Consider the following 18107-nt stretch of genomic DNA (forward strand, 5'->3'; position numbering starts at 1 on the left):
AACTCTGATGTGGACTGTAGTTAAATGTACAACTGTGTGAATTACATGGAAAGGAAGCAGGCATGGCATGTGTGCAAATATGTGTATGACTTTGAATGGCTATTCTTTGAACTAACAGTTTTTTTTTTCCTTAACTAGCCACTTTTCAATCTCATCTCCTTGGTTTAAAAGCCTCCTGTAATATATTAAACAAAAAGTCTCATTAAACCAATAAATCTATCCATGTGCAAAAACTCTGTAAATCAGAAGCAGGGTTAAAAGAAAGAATTTGTGGGATTGAGTGGAAAAGATTTACTTCTTAACTGTGTCCTGGTAAGAATTAGTATATGTGAACTCTCTGATATATATGAAAAAAAATTAAATAAATGTCATTTTCATAGTGATTTCAATTTTACTAGTAGGTAATCTCAACAAAGCATTTGTGTATTTCAGCCCCATATCTTAGTTATAAAGTGTTTTATTTGCAGATAATTGAGAACTAGCAAATTACTAGCAAAAGAAGGAATGAATTGTATTAATTTAATCAATGAAGAATAGAAATATACAAAAGCATAGCTGGGGAAGCTTGAAACAGCATATCCTTTTTCCATTTTTATCTATGGATAGAGAAATTTCAAGGAATTTGGTAAACGACTTTGAAAAAGTTGTATTTAAATAACTTATTAAAACCACATTGTAACATTAAGAATAAATATCAGCATGAAGATTGGAATTTTAAGACACTTTGATGCTTAAATATCCTATGAATTTTCTTCTGAGTCTAGTCTCTATAAGATATGAAATTTAAGGACAAAATATTTCAAGAATTCAGGATTTCATATTCAGACCTTAAGTTTTCATGCTACCTGTATTAAATAGAAACAATTTCAAGCCATTTTTCCATCTCATATCTTAAGGAAAAATTATCTGCTACACCTCTTCATTGAAACTCTCTTATGTGCAACATATAGTAATGAGGCAATATATTCAAATGTATTTTGCTCAACACATACACTGCTAGTTGTTTAGAGCAGAATAGCACCATATATTTTCTCCCCACCACTATTCCCTGCATAGCAAAGTAATTCTTCCTGAAATACTCTCCTTCAATCTGTGGAAGTTTTGTGTGTGCTAATGATCTTTGGTGAAGGTGAAGCATGGATATAATAATATCTCAGTTGCTTTCTGACATTCTAACAGTTTGACATTTGGCCTTTGATTATGAAATCATTACAGATTTTCAAAACGAGTTCTACATTTAATAAATGGGGTCATTAGAATTTAATGCAAAATTAATTTCTCTTATATGGTCTTGTGCTATGAATTTCTTTTATACTAAACTCACAATCAAATGTCATTAGAGGAATGTGATTCCTGGCAGTCCTCATTTCAGAACTTGTTAATTTGTTCTATATTTAAATTTTTCATAAGGGCAAAATCTCCCTTGTGTATCTCTGCAATATTTTAATAATTTCTCAGATTAGCATATCATGTTGAGTTTTTAAAGAGACACATAAAAATTACCTCCCACTATTCTTCCAAAGAGATTTTTTTATGTAATCTCCTGTTTAACGATTTTCAAAAGGCTAAAATAGAAAGGCTTGTAGTTACACAAATTCTTCGAGTAAAACTTGAAAATACCTTCCTTCACTGAAAAGTAGGACACAGTAGATGCACATATGGAAATGTCAAAATAAAGTACATTATTTTGTACACTCAATATATTAGACATTCTCAATTGTAAAGTACAATTTGCAACAGTAACATTTTCTCCCTCATTTGCCAAGGAATGAATGGCCATTATATTTGATGTTTCAATGTAGTTTCCCTGAATGTTTGGGCTTGATTCCATGTCTCCAAGTCTTGGTTACTGTTTGTTCCAGGCATGAGAATTATGTTTACTCTTCAGATGCTATCAATTCTGATTTCTGAGCTCTGAAGGGGATGTACCCAGACTCTGGAATACAATGAATTCAACACAGCGATGTCTTTTGGAAAAGAGCACCTTTCTTCATCATCACAGTACACTACAACTTTGCTTTAAAATTTAATCTGTAAGGATCACATTTTAATTACTTCTTTGTGCTTCTCCCACCAAGGTTCCAAGAACCATTATTATAACTGAACTTAGACTATATTTATATGTATATTTTCACCTTTAACTATTTTTACATCTGGTTGTTCTATATAGAAGTGCTTCTCAATCAACATTTGGCACTCTTATTAGAATAAAAATTTTTATCTCAGCTTGTTGCTACATTCACATTGTGAGTCACTTCTTTTAGCAACATCAAGGGATCCTGGAAAGACCACATTGAGAAGGACTTGAAGACCTGAAATTGATTCTTATTCCTCTTGGCACCAGGCACAGTGCAGCCTTAGAAGTTCACCTCAACTTTCCTGAACCTCCTTATGCTCATTATTTAAACAGACATAAGGCACTATTCCCAATAACCACAAAAATAGCAATAATAACAACCATGATTACACTTATGGAGCACTTACATATGCTAGACATCACTCTAAGCACATTGAAAATTTGAAAGAGGTCAATACAGAACATACTATTACTCCAATGTTATTGAGAACAAATAGTGGAATAGAAAGAGCAAATAAAGCACTCTGGTCACCGAGATGAGAAATGGAAAATCTGAGGTCTAAACTTAGGCATTCTGGGTGTTGTGTCTTTATTCTTACTCAATTTTTCAGAGTGTGAGCTTGATAAATACACTTTATCTTTCCTTTAACCACATGCCAATGAATATGTGTAGTCTCAGGATGCAGATCTGAGTTTTTGTCCCTGTGTTTTAATAAGCCATGAAAATGTCCAATATTTTATGTGTTAGTAGTGGTTAGCTTTCTGAGTAAAAAACATCCTCCATATCAACACTCATATCCGTATTCCATCAATATTAGAAATCCTTCTGCTTTTAGCATTACAAAAATTTGGGGAGATTTTAAACACTTTTTTTCTTTCTTTCCATAAAGTCTTGTTCATGGGTTGCCTTCCACTTGCCAGTTGAATATGAGGTAAATCCAAGCATTTGGTTGTCACCCTATGAATCTTATTGTTGTATGGCTTCTCCTTTACAGGGTCAATACTTCTTATTTCTGGTCTATACTTATTCTCATCTGATATCTCTTCACTTGAGCTCAGACATGACTCATTATCACTGATTTCATTATTGGAGCTTACAGTTTCAGCTTCCACTGCCAATGGGTCGATTCTCTTTGTGTCTGTCTGATTCTGAACACACTAAATGTTTTATTCTGTCACATGCTGCTCTACAATCTGTTCTTGCCTCAATCTCTGATCTAATTTGAACAATGTGACAGCTCCCATGCTCAATGTTGGCACTGAGAGGGGTAGACTTACTAAAACATGGGTCCTGTGGGTTTTCTGTTGCCTGTGTTCTTCTCTTAAGTTTTGATTATCATTATTTATGAACTTCTGATATCCAAAATCATTCTTATGTCACATTGCTATATTTTATTTATAGTTATTATAGTAAAAAATGCACACAACAACTGTTCATTAGTTATTTTCCCACACTGGACTTTAAGAATCATAAAAGTGAAACTAATTATATTTAGTTCATGGCTTTATCTCTAATAACTACTGCAGTGTCTGTCATATAATCGATCTACAATAAATATTTATTAAATGAAATATGTTAATGAGAGGAAATAAGTCACAAGCCCACACACTTATAATTTATTATTATTTTAAGATTATACATACTGCTGTCACAAAACCAAATAAAGACAAATACATATTCACTTACCCATACAATGATTTCAATAAGAACAAAAGTGTTACTGTGTCTCCGGCTCCTTTTATTTAACAAATGTTAACATGATTGATCAGACCTCTTATTTACAGAGCTTCTTGAATGAATAAATAGCAGTCCACTTGGAATTCCCTGGTATTTCAGGATATTATCAGTCTACATGTTTATTTTCTTCAAAGAATTGAGAATTTTCATGAGATTATCAAAGATTTGAATATGAAGTTCTAAAGAATTTTTAATCCCTATCTTATATGTAGAAAATTATTTTGTCATATTTTAGACATACAAACATTTCCATAATTGTCAAGAGGTTAGAATAAATAGTCAAAGTTTAATCTTCTAGAATTTCAAATCAATTAATGTTATTTTTGATAAGTTTCTACATTGTGCAAATATTGAATGGAGCATAAAATGGTCATGTGTGAAGGTAAATTTATGATCTAGAGATGAAAAATTTACCTTTAATAGCTTCTAATAGAATTTTTTATCAAATTGATTTTTATAATATATACTATATATACATATATATATATATATATAATTATTCATAAATAAAGAAAATGCTTCATTTATATAAAAGTCAATGAACATTTGCCACTTAAAAAAATAAGCTTCATTCTTTGATATGCTTGGGAATATTAAAGGCTGATTTCTTAGCAATGTTATTATAGATAATCTAAACCTACAATGCAAATTTTATTCATTGTATTATTAAGACTACTCAAAAGTGACTCAAAGATTAATATGAGTTCAATATCTTATGGTCTTCTGGAACCAATAATTAATCAGCTTTTTGTTACAATAGATCCTGTGCCAGATTTAAAAAAAATGTTGAAACCCTAGCTAAGAAATCATGCAAATATATGTATTAGTTCTTTTTGTATCTTTATTTTCAAGATGAGAAGATAACTTCACCATAATCTCTTCCTGCTTATAGAAAATATATTGTGCTTGTGATATGAATATTGACAAATAAAATACACCAAATTTAAAATTTTGGATATAAGTAAAATCTAATTTTATTCTAGCCAAGGAATCTAGGGACACAATATTTAAGAAGTACATTTCGATCAGTTCTCATAAGAATAAATATTATAATAAGCTAAAAATATTAATATAATAAAACATCAACAGCTAAAGCTTAGAAAAAAATATGCACCACAATAGAGTAAGTGATGCCAGCTTTAGATTTCTTTTCTAGACAATCACTAAACCAGAAGGAGATATATATGATATTTTTCCCTCAGATATTTAATAGTAGATATCACAAGATTTGTGATCTCTAAGAGAAGAAAGAGAAAGTGTGGTGAGCTCACATGATCAACTCTAATTCAAATTGTTTTCTGAATCACAAACCATGGAAACATAGTGGCTTCACCAAGATAAAGAAGATTGGAGGAGCATGGAGAGGCAGAAGCATGCCAATGTGTCAGGGATGAAACCACTCAAAAAAAAAAAAAATACCCTGCACTGTGTATCTTTCTTTGTTTCTCAGTTGAATCTGTTGCTGAATGCTCTTCTGTACATGCAAAAAGTAGAACTCCACACACAGTTCAATAAAACACATGGAGATCTGAAGGTGAAAAATTCCCAGATATGAAGCAAAGTTTATAGATGTTTCATTTCCAGTCACCCATCATAAGACCTTCAGTGATGATTCAGGGAAGGCAAAGCCATAATTATTAATTTAAAATATCTCCAGAATGAAAGATCTCTGGTTCTACCATTATACATCTTTAAAACAAACATTGAGAAGATTTACCTAATCTGCACATTACTTAACTTCAGACTGAAAAAGTGTCACTACTATTTAAAGAAATACATCAAAATTCAACATTCCATTAACTATGTTCAATATTTAGTCCAAAATCACTAAAGGTGTAAAGAAGCAGGACAACTTATCACTAGGAAAAAATCAATAGAAAAACAAAATTAGTAGGAATGATAATATTAAAAGAAAATGACTTTCAAACATTTTTATAAAAATGCTCAGAGATCTATGGGAAATGTGGGCATAAATTAGGAAAAAATTGAGAATGTTAAATTATACTTCTAAATGTAGAAAATGCAGTGTCTAAAAGGTAAGTTTATTTGATATAAGCCAACTAGACACTAGGGAAAAAAGTTCAGTAAATCTGATAGAATAATGCCTGAAGTATCCCAATAGCATGCTCATATCCAAATCCCTGGATTTTGCAAATACATTATAATACATAACAAAGATGGTTCAAGGTTGAATTGAGTTTACTTATAAAATGAAATAAAAATAGATCCTGTATTATTGAGGTAGGCCAATTGTAAACAAAAAGATGCTTACATGAAAAAAATTAATGTCAGTGTCAGAAACCAAATGAAGGCAACCTGGAAAGACTTGAGGTGCTACCGCTAGATTAGAGAATGGGCAGAGACCATATGCCAAAGGACTCAGGCATCTTTTTGCATCTGGAAAAGTCAAGAACATGGATTCCCTCCTCAATCCCAAAGAAGAGTGCAGCTCTAGCCCACACCTGGACTTTATGTGGAGGGACCCATTTGAACTTCTGACATCCAGAACTGTAAAAAAATAAATGTGTTGTCTTTTAAGTGATTAATTTTGTACTAAGTTTTATAGAAACAATAGGAAACTATTTGAGGGGATTTGAAAACATAGCATACAAAATATTCAAGTGAGTCCAGGAGAGAAAGAACAGGAAAAATGAACAAGGTCTCAGTCTTTTATATTTTTAATTTTAAAAATTTATTTATTTATTCTAATTTGTTACATGACAGTAGAATGCATTTCAATATGTGGTACACATATACAGCAAAATTTTTTCTGCCTCTGATTGTACATTGAGTCACACCATTCATGTTTTCACACATGTACTTATGTTAATGATGTCTATTTCGTTCCACCATCTTTCCTACCCCCATGTACTCTCCCCTCCTCTCCCTCTCATTTGCCCCATCTAGAGTTCCTCCATTCCTCCCATGCCCCCCTCCCCATTATCAATCATCACCCACATATCAGAGAAAAAAAAATCCCTCCTTTGGTTTTTTAGGATTGGCTCAATTCACTTAGCATTGGGAATCTCAGCATGCAGTGATGGTGAAGAAATATGAAATTGAAGAAATAATGGCCATTTTCAGCCAATTTGATAAGAAGCTATAAATCATAGCATATCATAAATATATTCCTGAAAAAAGTGATGTTTGCTTTTCTTTTTAAGTGTATTGACAAGCTATATTTTCATCTCATTTATTTGTAGATTAGAAGGAAATAGTTGGTGACACCAAGGGAGATTAAGTGGGGTCCTGTTAGGAGAGTTGATTTCAAGACCCAATCTTATTTAAACACAAAGTATATGTGAGTAGCTCATGAGAATGAAGAGGATTTCTTGGGAAAAAAGACAGTGGATGGGTCATCTTATGGAAAAATGATAGTCTTACATTTGAGAAAGTCATTGGCATATATAAACATAACCTTGACAGAGGGCTTGCTAATTGAAAACAAAAAAAGATATTCTGAAAGTTTGGGGTAGAGACAGAAACGCTATATATAAATATACATATGATGTAATTAAATATAATATAGATGTAAATATAAATAACATTTGCATGTCTCTACATATGTAAATTTTAAACATTTGTAAATCATCTTTAATTACATTAGCAACACTTGGGCTTTGAGAATACTTACTGACTATTCTCAATCTAATTTCTTGTTTGATCAGAGTTGAAAGATTGCCTCTGTCTATGAAGATATCTCTGTGGACACTGTCCCTGACTTCTCCAAAGTTAGTGTATGATTAGCAGGCCCATTGGTGGAATATTCACAGATAAAACTTTTATGATTGCCTTTTATGATGTCCATATTGCCTGTTGATTCACACTCTCTGACATTTACAGCCAGATGAGTGAATGTATCATAAAGTGAATAAAGCACAGCCTTCTAACAGATAAATAAAAGACGGCATGACCTCAGAGGTCATTCCCATCTTGAATGTCTGTGGATATGTGATTTTTCTTTGAGTTTCCATCAGCTCTGATGATCAAGCTCCTGAAAACCTCATGTGGACAGAGTCTATTTGCCAGAAGGTTAAGGAGGCGTTTTAAATCCCTTTTTATCTCTTTCTATTAAGAATATATCCCCTCTCTTTTTTAGAGTTTAGGAAATTTTTTTAAAAATATCTTTCTTTAAAGTAAATAGTCAAAGAGTCCAATCTTGGTTTATTTCTCTTCTAACCAATTCATATGTGTCTTCTTGTAGTTTTCATCCATAAATGGAATATTGGAGGCAGTTTAAAATTTAATTATGACTTACAATTTGATTTTTTAAATCATAAGATTAGGAGTTTGGAAAATACAGTTGAAAAAAAACTCTAGGAGGAGGGTGGAACAGTCTTACTCAGGCTAGATTATTCTAGATGCTTATAAATGTGAGCTTTGATATGATTTCTACAACTGTCTTTTATTGAGTGCCTGCTCTGTGCTAGACAGCAAGCATATTGCCCACCAGTCTCATACCCTACACACATAAGCATACCCATACCTGAGATCATGTCCCAGATGCTTAGCTTATTCAGTTACAAAATTGCCTCTGATTTTAGCTACAGAATTGCATCTGTTGTTGTTTGAAGTTTTACTAATATGTTTCTGATTTCTTAAGTTTTTAAAATTGTGGTACAATAAATATATAACATAAAACATCATTTTAACTACTTTCGAGTTTATAATCCTGGGCACCAATTGTATTCACAGTGTTTTGCAATCATCACCACCAACAATCTTCAAAACAATTTTTTTCATCTCCCCAATCTGAACCTGTATACCCATTAAACAACAATCCCCTTTCCCCCTTATGCAGCCTTTCCTAACTAGCATTCCACTTTGGGTCTCTAAGGTTATGACTCTATGGGGACCTCATATAAAAGAAAACATAAAGTTATTTATCCTTTGATGACTTGCTTATTTCACTTGGCGTAATGTCTTTAAATTTCATCCATTCTGCAGTATGAAATGTTTGTCTTTATAAAACTCACTAATATTATATGATATTTCTAAATGTACACTGGATTTGTTTTAAAAGGTATAGTAAAATTTGCTAATGAACTATTAAAGATTAATTAGACTTTGCAAATGTATATGTGAACATTTGACAGTCTTACATATGTTTATAAATATAAAGAAAAAGTGATCAATAATAAAAGTGGGGAAACTTGATGACATACAAATTGAGGACATAACCTACAATACTAAGAATTAATTCAAAGACTATTTGAAAATGTTTTGCATAAATTATTTCATATTGTCTTTTTAAATGCATAGTATACTTTTGGGATATGGAAAGTATGAGTTCTAGACCTATTTTTAATTCTAACTCAGTATGTGACCTTGGAAAATGAATTAAATTTTCTGAGGCTCATTTCCAATATTCTTTTTTTAAAAAAATATTATTGTTTTAGTTGTAGATGGACACAATAGCTTTATTTATTTATTTTTATATGGTGCTAAGTATCGAACCCAGGGCCTCACACATACTAGGCAAGTGTACTACCACTGAGCCACAACCCCAGCCCTCAAATATTCTTTTAATACCATGATTTTATTATTATGCCTGATGTCAAATAGTTATTAACTGTGGATAATAAGAGCAAGGAGATGGAATTATTATTTTTCTCCTCTCTACACATTTGTCTTCAGGTTTGAATAAAATTTCACATGAGTATCTCATATAAAACTTATATTCTGGGATTATGATCTTAAATGCAACTCAGATAAAATGATAATAGAGATCATTTATTAACATCAACTGAATTTAAGTCTCTTGATAAATTCTTTGTCATTTAAATTTCATATAACTTTTTGAGCCATATTTGTTGCTTGCATTTTTCTAATGATGAAAATTAAATCTAAAAAGGAACATTAAAGAGGTTATGTAGAGTTTTGGAATTTATGTTCAAAGTTTTAATCCATTCTGAGTTCTTTTTTATATATGGTCGGAGGTACGGGTCCAGTGTTATTTTTTGTTTTATTTTTTTTTATTTTTGCAAGTGGAATACGCGGTTCACCCAACACACTTTGTTAAAGAGACCCTTTGTGAATTCTTAACACCCTTTTCAAAGTTAAGTTGACCATATATGTTTGGGTTGATTTCTGGGGTATTAAATATGTTCTATTGGTCCATATATCCATTTTCAGATGAGTTCCTTCCTGTTTGGTTACTGTGATTTTATAATATCTTTTTGAAATAAGTGTCTGCACACCTGTTATCCCAGCAATTTGGAAGGCTGAAGCAGGAGGATCATAAGTCAAGGCCAGCTTCAGCAACTTAGCAAGGTCCTAAGCAACTTAGCAAAATTCTGTTTCAAAAATAAATAAATAAAAAGTTCTTGGGATGTGGCTCAGTGCTAACGCTGCCTTGTGTTCAATCCCCAGTGCCAGGGGCGCAGGAGCGCGGGGGTAGGGAGGGGTGGGAGGTGGGGGGTGGAAGATGAAAGATAAAGAAAACTAGGATGATGTGCAATGACTCTAGCTTGATAACATAAGAAAACTAGAAGAAAACATGGGGAATGAAAATATACAAAAGGTAAACACAGCAAAAGTCAAAATAGACAAGTAGTATTACATCAAAATTTAAAGCCTCTGCACAACAAAGAAAAAAAAATGAAATGGTAACTGTGTTAGTGAACTTTGCATCACTGTGACCAAAATACCTGTCAGAAGCTACCTAGAGGAGGAAAAATTTATTTTGGCTCATGGTTTCAGAGATGTAGTCCATGGTCAGCTGAGTCCATTATTCTGAGCCATTCTTGTTCATGGGGGAAGGGCCTGGGGAGGAGCATTGCTCCCCTCATAGCAGCCAAGAAATGAGAAGGGTGGAGAAAGGGCCATAAGGCTGATGATCCCTTCTTGGCCATGACCCCAGTGACCTACCTGCAAATGGTTAACACTAAGTCTGTTCAAAACTAGCAGGGGCTGATTGGATTATAGATTTTACAATCCAATCATTTCATTCCTGATTATTTTTGCATTAACACAGGAGCTTTTGAAGGAGTACCTCATTTCTAAACCATAATAATAAGCTATTTTTATATGATATATCTGATAAGGAGTTAATATTTGAAATGTGTGAGGAAGTCAAGGAACTCAAGAGTGAGCAAGCAAATGCTATAATGTAAAAATTAGCAAATGGCACATTTCTTTAAATGAAGATATACAGTTCACATCTATATTAAAAAACTGACCATCATCATTGATCATCAGGAAAATAAAACCACAGTGCACTATCACTTCACATCTAGTATGATGACTTTGGTTTTTCAAAAAGTTAAACAATGTTGATTATGAAATAGAGAAAAAGGGACCCTCATCCATTGTTAGTAGTAATGTAAAACACTTCAGCCACAATGAAAAATAGTCAGGAGGTTCTACAAAAGATTAGAAGTAGAAATTCCACATGATCAAGCAATCCCACTCTTGGTATAGACGTCCATAGGGATAGAAAGCAAAATCTGGAAAAGATAGCTGGATTTTAATGTTACTTCTAGTGTTATCACAATAGCCAAGACAAGGTAGCAATCAAAATATCTACTAACAGGTGATGGATGAGAAAAATGTGGTATACATGCACATTGGATTCCAATTCAGCCATAAAAAGAAGGCAGTCTCACCATTTTTGATAACATGTAACAACTGGTAGTGCATTAGCTGATGGAAATGAGCCAAGTGCAGAACCAATCCTACATGACACCACTTAAATCACAAACCTGAAATAGTAAACTCAGAAGTAGGGAGTAGTATAACTGATATAGCCTCCTTGAAAGGGGAAACGGGGAGATATTTTTCAAAGGGTACAACATTTTGTTACATAAATGTGTAGTAGAGAGCTTACATGTAGCATAATGCTTACAATTAGCAATGCTGTATTTCAAATTTTACATTTTCTAAGAGTGTAGATCTTAGCTTAAGTGTCTCTATTACAAAAAGTTAAAACAAAAGATAGGCAGGGAATTTTGGGAGATGAAGGATTTTTTATGACATTGATTGTGATGTATACTTATCTCTCAAACTGAAATTACTGGTATAAACTTATCTCTAAACCCATGAAGTTGTATGAATTAATCAAGTATATGATTTTTTGTACATAAATCAATAAAGCAATATAGGGAAGCAGGAGATTTAGAGGAAAGTTCACTAAAATGATTCAGAAATATGACATTTTTTTTATTCATTGACTACAAAAAAATAGAAAAAGAAACCATTAGTTTTGTTCAAAGTGTCAGCTACTAATGCAAAGCAAGTGAAAGCCAGAAGAGCTGCTATTCTCAGGCACTCTTGGCAGATTACTCCATGTCACAAAGCATTTTCTTTCAACAGGAATAGCTTAACATGAAGCAATGACAAATCTTAAGGAATCACATGCTTGCTTGGCTAAAACCTAAAATATAATGCCATTTATTTTCCCCTGGTGTCCTGGAAATGTTCCAAACTGTGTCTCTGCATTTCTGCTTGCCTCAATCAATAAATTCATAGATAAGGTTCTTTCATACCACTTAAGTATGAAATAATATGAATAGGGTTTTCATTTTGCAGTCTAAGGAAAGGAAATGGATGCAACTTATTAAGAAAGTATAGGTAGACGTATGCCAATATAAAAATAAGCCAATATTGTCCCGATATTGAATTTAATGGAAAAGAATTCCCCCTTTAATAGTCAGTCATCTCAGATCTCATTTTGGGTTAACTGAATTTTTTTTCAGGGGAAATTCACAGTTATAATACATAAAATGATAATGACAAGACTTCTTCCTCCTCCTGTTTCATATTCACATTAGTCTCTGAATCAAATTTTGATAAGGTCAAGCTGTCTGGAATGCATCTAAGTATCTATAGTGACAAATAATTGGTACAGCAGATTAAGGAGAGATTCAAATGAAAATTTCCTTGATTTAAGAACTGTAACATAGTGGTTTAAATAACAGAGAGAGTTATAAAGGCTGTTAACATTTTAATTGCAAATCATCTCAGGCATATTAGGTGTTCAAAATAATTAAGAATGCATCTATAGTCACAAATTTAATAAAATGTTCATATCTTTGTTTTAACTGATAAAATATATTATAAATTCTCTTATGTTTTAAGGAGGTTGTCATAAAATATGTATAAATAGAAATGCTAAAACAAAAATAAAATAAAACCATCCAAAGGGTTTTGGGAGCATTATCTCTCAAATTAGGGTTATGTGGTTATTTGCTTCACTGGCCTTTTTATTTTTTACTTATCACCAGTGTGATAATTTCTGGTATTTATTTATTGTTCCTTTGGGAAACTGTATGTGTATCCTATAATTTAATTATAACAAAAAACCTGTGAGGCATGAGCTAGTATCATCTCTCTTTTACCAATAAGGATTAGAGATTTAGAAGTTTCAACTAAAACTCCTCCATGTTGACAAAGCTAGTATACATCAAAGGTAGGGAACAAATCCAAGTTCATTGCTTTAACACCTAAGCTATTAACCATCACATTGTGCTATAAGGGGATATATGATTTTGTTTCCTGGTGGAAAATTATATGAGGTCTTTATTTATAAGGGCATTGAGTTGAATATTTACCAATATCTCTAATGGTATGTTTTTCATTTTCAGAAAAATAAAAAAGTACACATTTCAAATTTCTAAATCTTGATCTCTGTTTTCACATCTGAAAAATGACTAAAAATAATAATTTTTTCTTTAAGAATTAAAGAAAAATAACAATGTTTGCTTTAAGAATTAAAGGAGCCTGTAATTCCAGCTGCTAAGGAGGCTGATGCAGGAGGATTATAAATTCAAAGCCAGCCTCAGCAAAGTTATTATATACTTTTTTATACTTATATGGCCCTATTACAAAAAGTTAAAATAAAAGATAGGCAGGGAATTTTTTGAGAATATAGCTCAGTGATTAAGTGCACCTGGGTTCAATCCTCAGTACAAAAAAAAAAAGAAAAAAAATTAAAGTTGGCAATCAATATATGTAGACTTCAAATGACAGTAATTTTTCCATGGTAGTATGCAATAAATAGTTTTTTCCTTTCTTGTTTCTCCATTGTGATATGGGCAAATACTTACATAGAAATACAATATAGAACCCATGCCTCTAGTCATTTCTAAATTAGTCTCTCATATGATCAGATATAGTTGACTGAGTTTGCTGACCTTAATGAACATGCTACTGTTACCTACATTAAACTCTAGGTAGACAACAGTAAACTACAATGAACAGTATGCAGATATTACTAAATTTACTCTCCCCTATTTCACAAATAAAACCTTGACAATATAACAATTATGATAATTGCTATACAAGTTACTGGTTTCTGAATCCATAGGTTAAATATCAGTTAGCTTTTATTAGATTACTGGGTTGAGATCTTAAAGATAGGACACATGAAATTGTAGAGAATACAATGATGGGTTCTCTTAGAGTTTTTAATATTCTGACTTTTTTACACTAAGAGCTTCCAGCAACCCACCAAATTTTCTTCAGATTTCTCTAATCTGGCAATGGTTCCAACAGAAGTTCATTCTTAAAGTTTTCTTTTCCAGTAAGGAACGAATCTCTTTATTTATTATTATTAATATTATAATTGCTATTATTATTATTTTGGTCAAAACTTATATGAAATATTAAATGACCGAGAATAACCAAGACATTTAAGAAAAATAAGAAAAAAAATTGGAGAATCTTTTTCTTTTATATTCCAAGAATTGGTAAAACAATACATTTCTTGCCACGAATGAGATAATTTCTAGAAGAGATTAGCTTCTGAATCTGTTGCCTAAGAAAGAAGACCAGTGTTTACTCATGTGAGTAGACATCATCCAACCCAATGAGATCTCTTGTAAAGCAAAATATGGAGGAGAGTGAATTTCCTTTCCATTTTGGCTCTGGACAATCCATTTACCACTGTTTTTGAAAATTACAGCTCCTGATTTTTGAGCCTCTGGTCTTGTACTAGCAGTTAAACCTTGGACTAATAGTTACATCTTTCACTCCCCTGCACCTCACTATCTCCAGCCTTCCTGGTTCTCCAGTTTTCCGACAGCATGCTGTGAGACTCTGCAGCCTGCATAGTCACCCAAGCGATTCCCATAATTAATCTCCTCTTATATTTCTCTGTGTTTCCTTTTTGGTTCTCTTTATTTGGAGAACTTTGATGAATAAAAAGGGTCCATGGAATATTTGGATGTTTTGCCTTTCTATTGTATAGGGTTTTAGGTGCCCTTGATATTGACATGTCTATGCCATAGGGATCCAGTCATCTTCTAAGTAAGGGTTTTCAGTCTGAAGGATGAAACTGGACCATAGATTATGAATACTTATTAAGGTAATTGCCTTCATGCTTCTCCATATCCATTTCTGCTTTTGTTTTCTTATATCTTTGTTTATGTATATATTATGCATTACATAATCAAATATCTTATGTGCCACTTAGCCATCACAATAATTGTAGTCCTTTTCTTCTGGCTTATATAACATAGCCACTGGGCTTTGAGGTCTCATCATCCCTATAAGGACAAACTCTGAGATAACTTTTCCTCCCATCATCCTTGCCTTTTACAGAAACTAACACTAACACTGTGTGCCCCCTTACCAATGAATTCCTAATGTGAAGTGTGTCCTCTGGACTTATCTGTGGAATGTAATTTTCTGATACCTTCCAGTCTGACACAATATATTTATTTCCACAGACACATTTTCTTGAGTTCTTAAGTTCTTTCTATTCTCTCTCTCTCTCTCTCTCTCTCTCTCTCTCTCTCTCTCTCTCTCTCTCTCACACACACACACACACACACACAGAGAGAGAAAAAAAAATTAGTCCCCTCAACTTGATTTATCACAGCCTTCTTTCAGCACATTTGATTCTTGAATAAGTTCTCTATCTCCTGTTTCTAAAACCATTTCCCAAAACTACCTACTTCTTATGATCTTTATGTCTAAAATTATAACCTGGCAAACATTGGTTTTTCTCTTCAGTATTTCAACACCAAAAATTATTGATGCTTTAATCTCAACTCCATCCCTACCAACACTACAATCTTCATACAAAAGAAACTTTGACATTTCTCCATCACAAATTCTATCACTCCCTTACTTGTAACTTGGCAATATCTGTTTGATTTGACCATAATAAAACCCAAACTTCTAACCAAAAGCGAGATAACATGGCTTCTTATTCAAAAATATTTCTATTAATCAAGGTCAGTGTTTGTCATGCAGTATAAATTTAGAAATATTACCTGTTTTTCTGCTTAACTGTCATTTGTTGATCATGTTTTCTTATTTCCAAAATTTTGCTATTATAAATAATACAATTAGCTATACATCAAGAGGAACTGTTTAACTGCAAGAGACAGATCTCTTGCTAGTTTACAAGAGAAAGGGAATTTTATAGCCTAATAACTCAGAAATCTAGGGATTTATGTGGTTTATATGTTAAGAACCAGGGAGCAAAGGAATAGTATATTCAAATTCAATAATTAAAAAAAAATAGTTTAATAAGGGTCCATTTACAAGTGTCTAGGCAGGATTTAGGGACACTAACAAGGAGCATGGCAGGGGATTATTTTTATATCCCACTTAAATTACTTAATTAAGACCACTACTTCACAGTAGCTGTGAACTTCAATAGATGACCCTCAGCAATCCAGGAGAGAAGGCACTGAGGAGGAAAATTAGGCTAACCTTGTGCTTCTCAAGTTCTTCTCTTCAGCTCCTGGCTTGTTTAACTGAATCCAATTAAAAGGCCTGTGGAAAAGAGGTCCATTGATGTGAACCATATAAGTCAGCCCCCTGATGTAGAAAAGCAAAAGATGTCACAGATCTGGGAGAGATAATAGAAAAGATTCAAAACACCTAATTTCAGGTAATATCAGATCTAGGATTGCAATTGCTGTAAAAATTTTTAACTTTCCTTTCTTATCTTGGTTTTGATTTCCTCTAGGCATTTATTAAAGTATGCAGTCATGTTTCTATTGAGTTCAGATGAGAAATGTGAACAGTTTCTGCTCCAAATGTATTTATAACTCATAGCTCTAGAAAAGAGAAAGACCATTTCATTCCTAGTATGAATACTGAATATGAAGGTTGACTATTATCTTTTGGGATCACTGGGACTGCAGAGGACAAGATTCTTATAAATAAATGTGGATGAAATGTCCACCCAATTTGAGAGTTAGAATGAAAGGGTTTTCCATGATAGATTGTTTTTGCAGGTATGAAGTTAATAAAAACTAGAAAATTGAACAAAAATAGATAATTTTTATAAACTTATTTTCTGAATATTTTATTACATTTTAGTTAGTTCATTATAATGAAATATAATAAATAATGAAATAAAACCCTTTTGGGTTTATTTATAGAAATGATTCTTGAGCATGTATTTATTTGAGCTTTTGTGCTGATGTATAAATGACAAATGTATTTTAAAAGACTATATGCCAGATATGAATATACTCCTTCTACTTTAAACTCTCTATTGTTCATTATTTTCTTTTATAAAGCAATATAGAAAGAAATAGTGCATCCTATATAATATAATGATTTTTTAAAAAATTCCTAGTATGAATGGACATTATTTCACATGTTTATTTTGTATGGCTGTATCTTGTGCAAATTGTCCAATTATGTTTTTGTCTAATTGTAGGTTTTATTATGTTTCATATTCTGCCCATATATCAATATTAGCACACTTTTGTTCTATTTTAGAAAATTTCTCTTTCTTGTTTCTCTTAACTCTTTCTTATTCATTTTTACTTATTCCTTAGATATCTAAGATATTAATTAATAATTAATTAAACTATGTGTCAGATATTTATATGGAGCAAAGAGTGGTACTTGTTGTCTCCATTAAGCTTATTAGAGAGTTAGGGTTTCTTACATATCCAAAGATGGATATGCATTTACATTTATGTCTGGTAAATATTGGTTTGACTTTTTAAAATAACTAATAGATTATCTATTCCATCATTCTTAAAAATGTTGTTTGCCTTAAACATTATGAAAAAACAAGAAAAATTATGGGCTAAGGCTACAGCTCAGTGATAGAGTACTTGCCAAGATGGGAGAGGCCTTGGGTTCAATCCCAAGTACCACAAAAATTAAAAAAAAAAAGACAAATGTTATAAGAAAAGTTTAGCTTACATAAATATGTTGGAGGATGCTAATTCAATAAGATGAAATATTTTACTTTCATTGCTGTTCTCAAATTATTTAATATTGGCCTATGTATATTGAATCTCTGAGGGTTATAACAGATAAATTTTCCAAAACATTTTCACATGGAGTTTCATGTTCTGAAAGCATTAATTAGTG

The sequence above is a fragment of the Ictidomys tridecemlineatus genome, chromosome 4 (genome assembly GCF_052094955.1).
Source record: "Ictidomys tridecemlineatus isolate mIctTri1 chromosome 4, mIctTri1.hap1, whole genome shotgun sequence".
NCBI lineage: Eukaryota > Metazoa > Chordata > Mammalia > Rodentia > Sciuridae > Ictidomys > Ictidomys tridecemlineatus.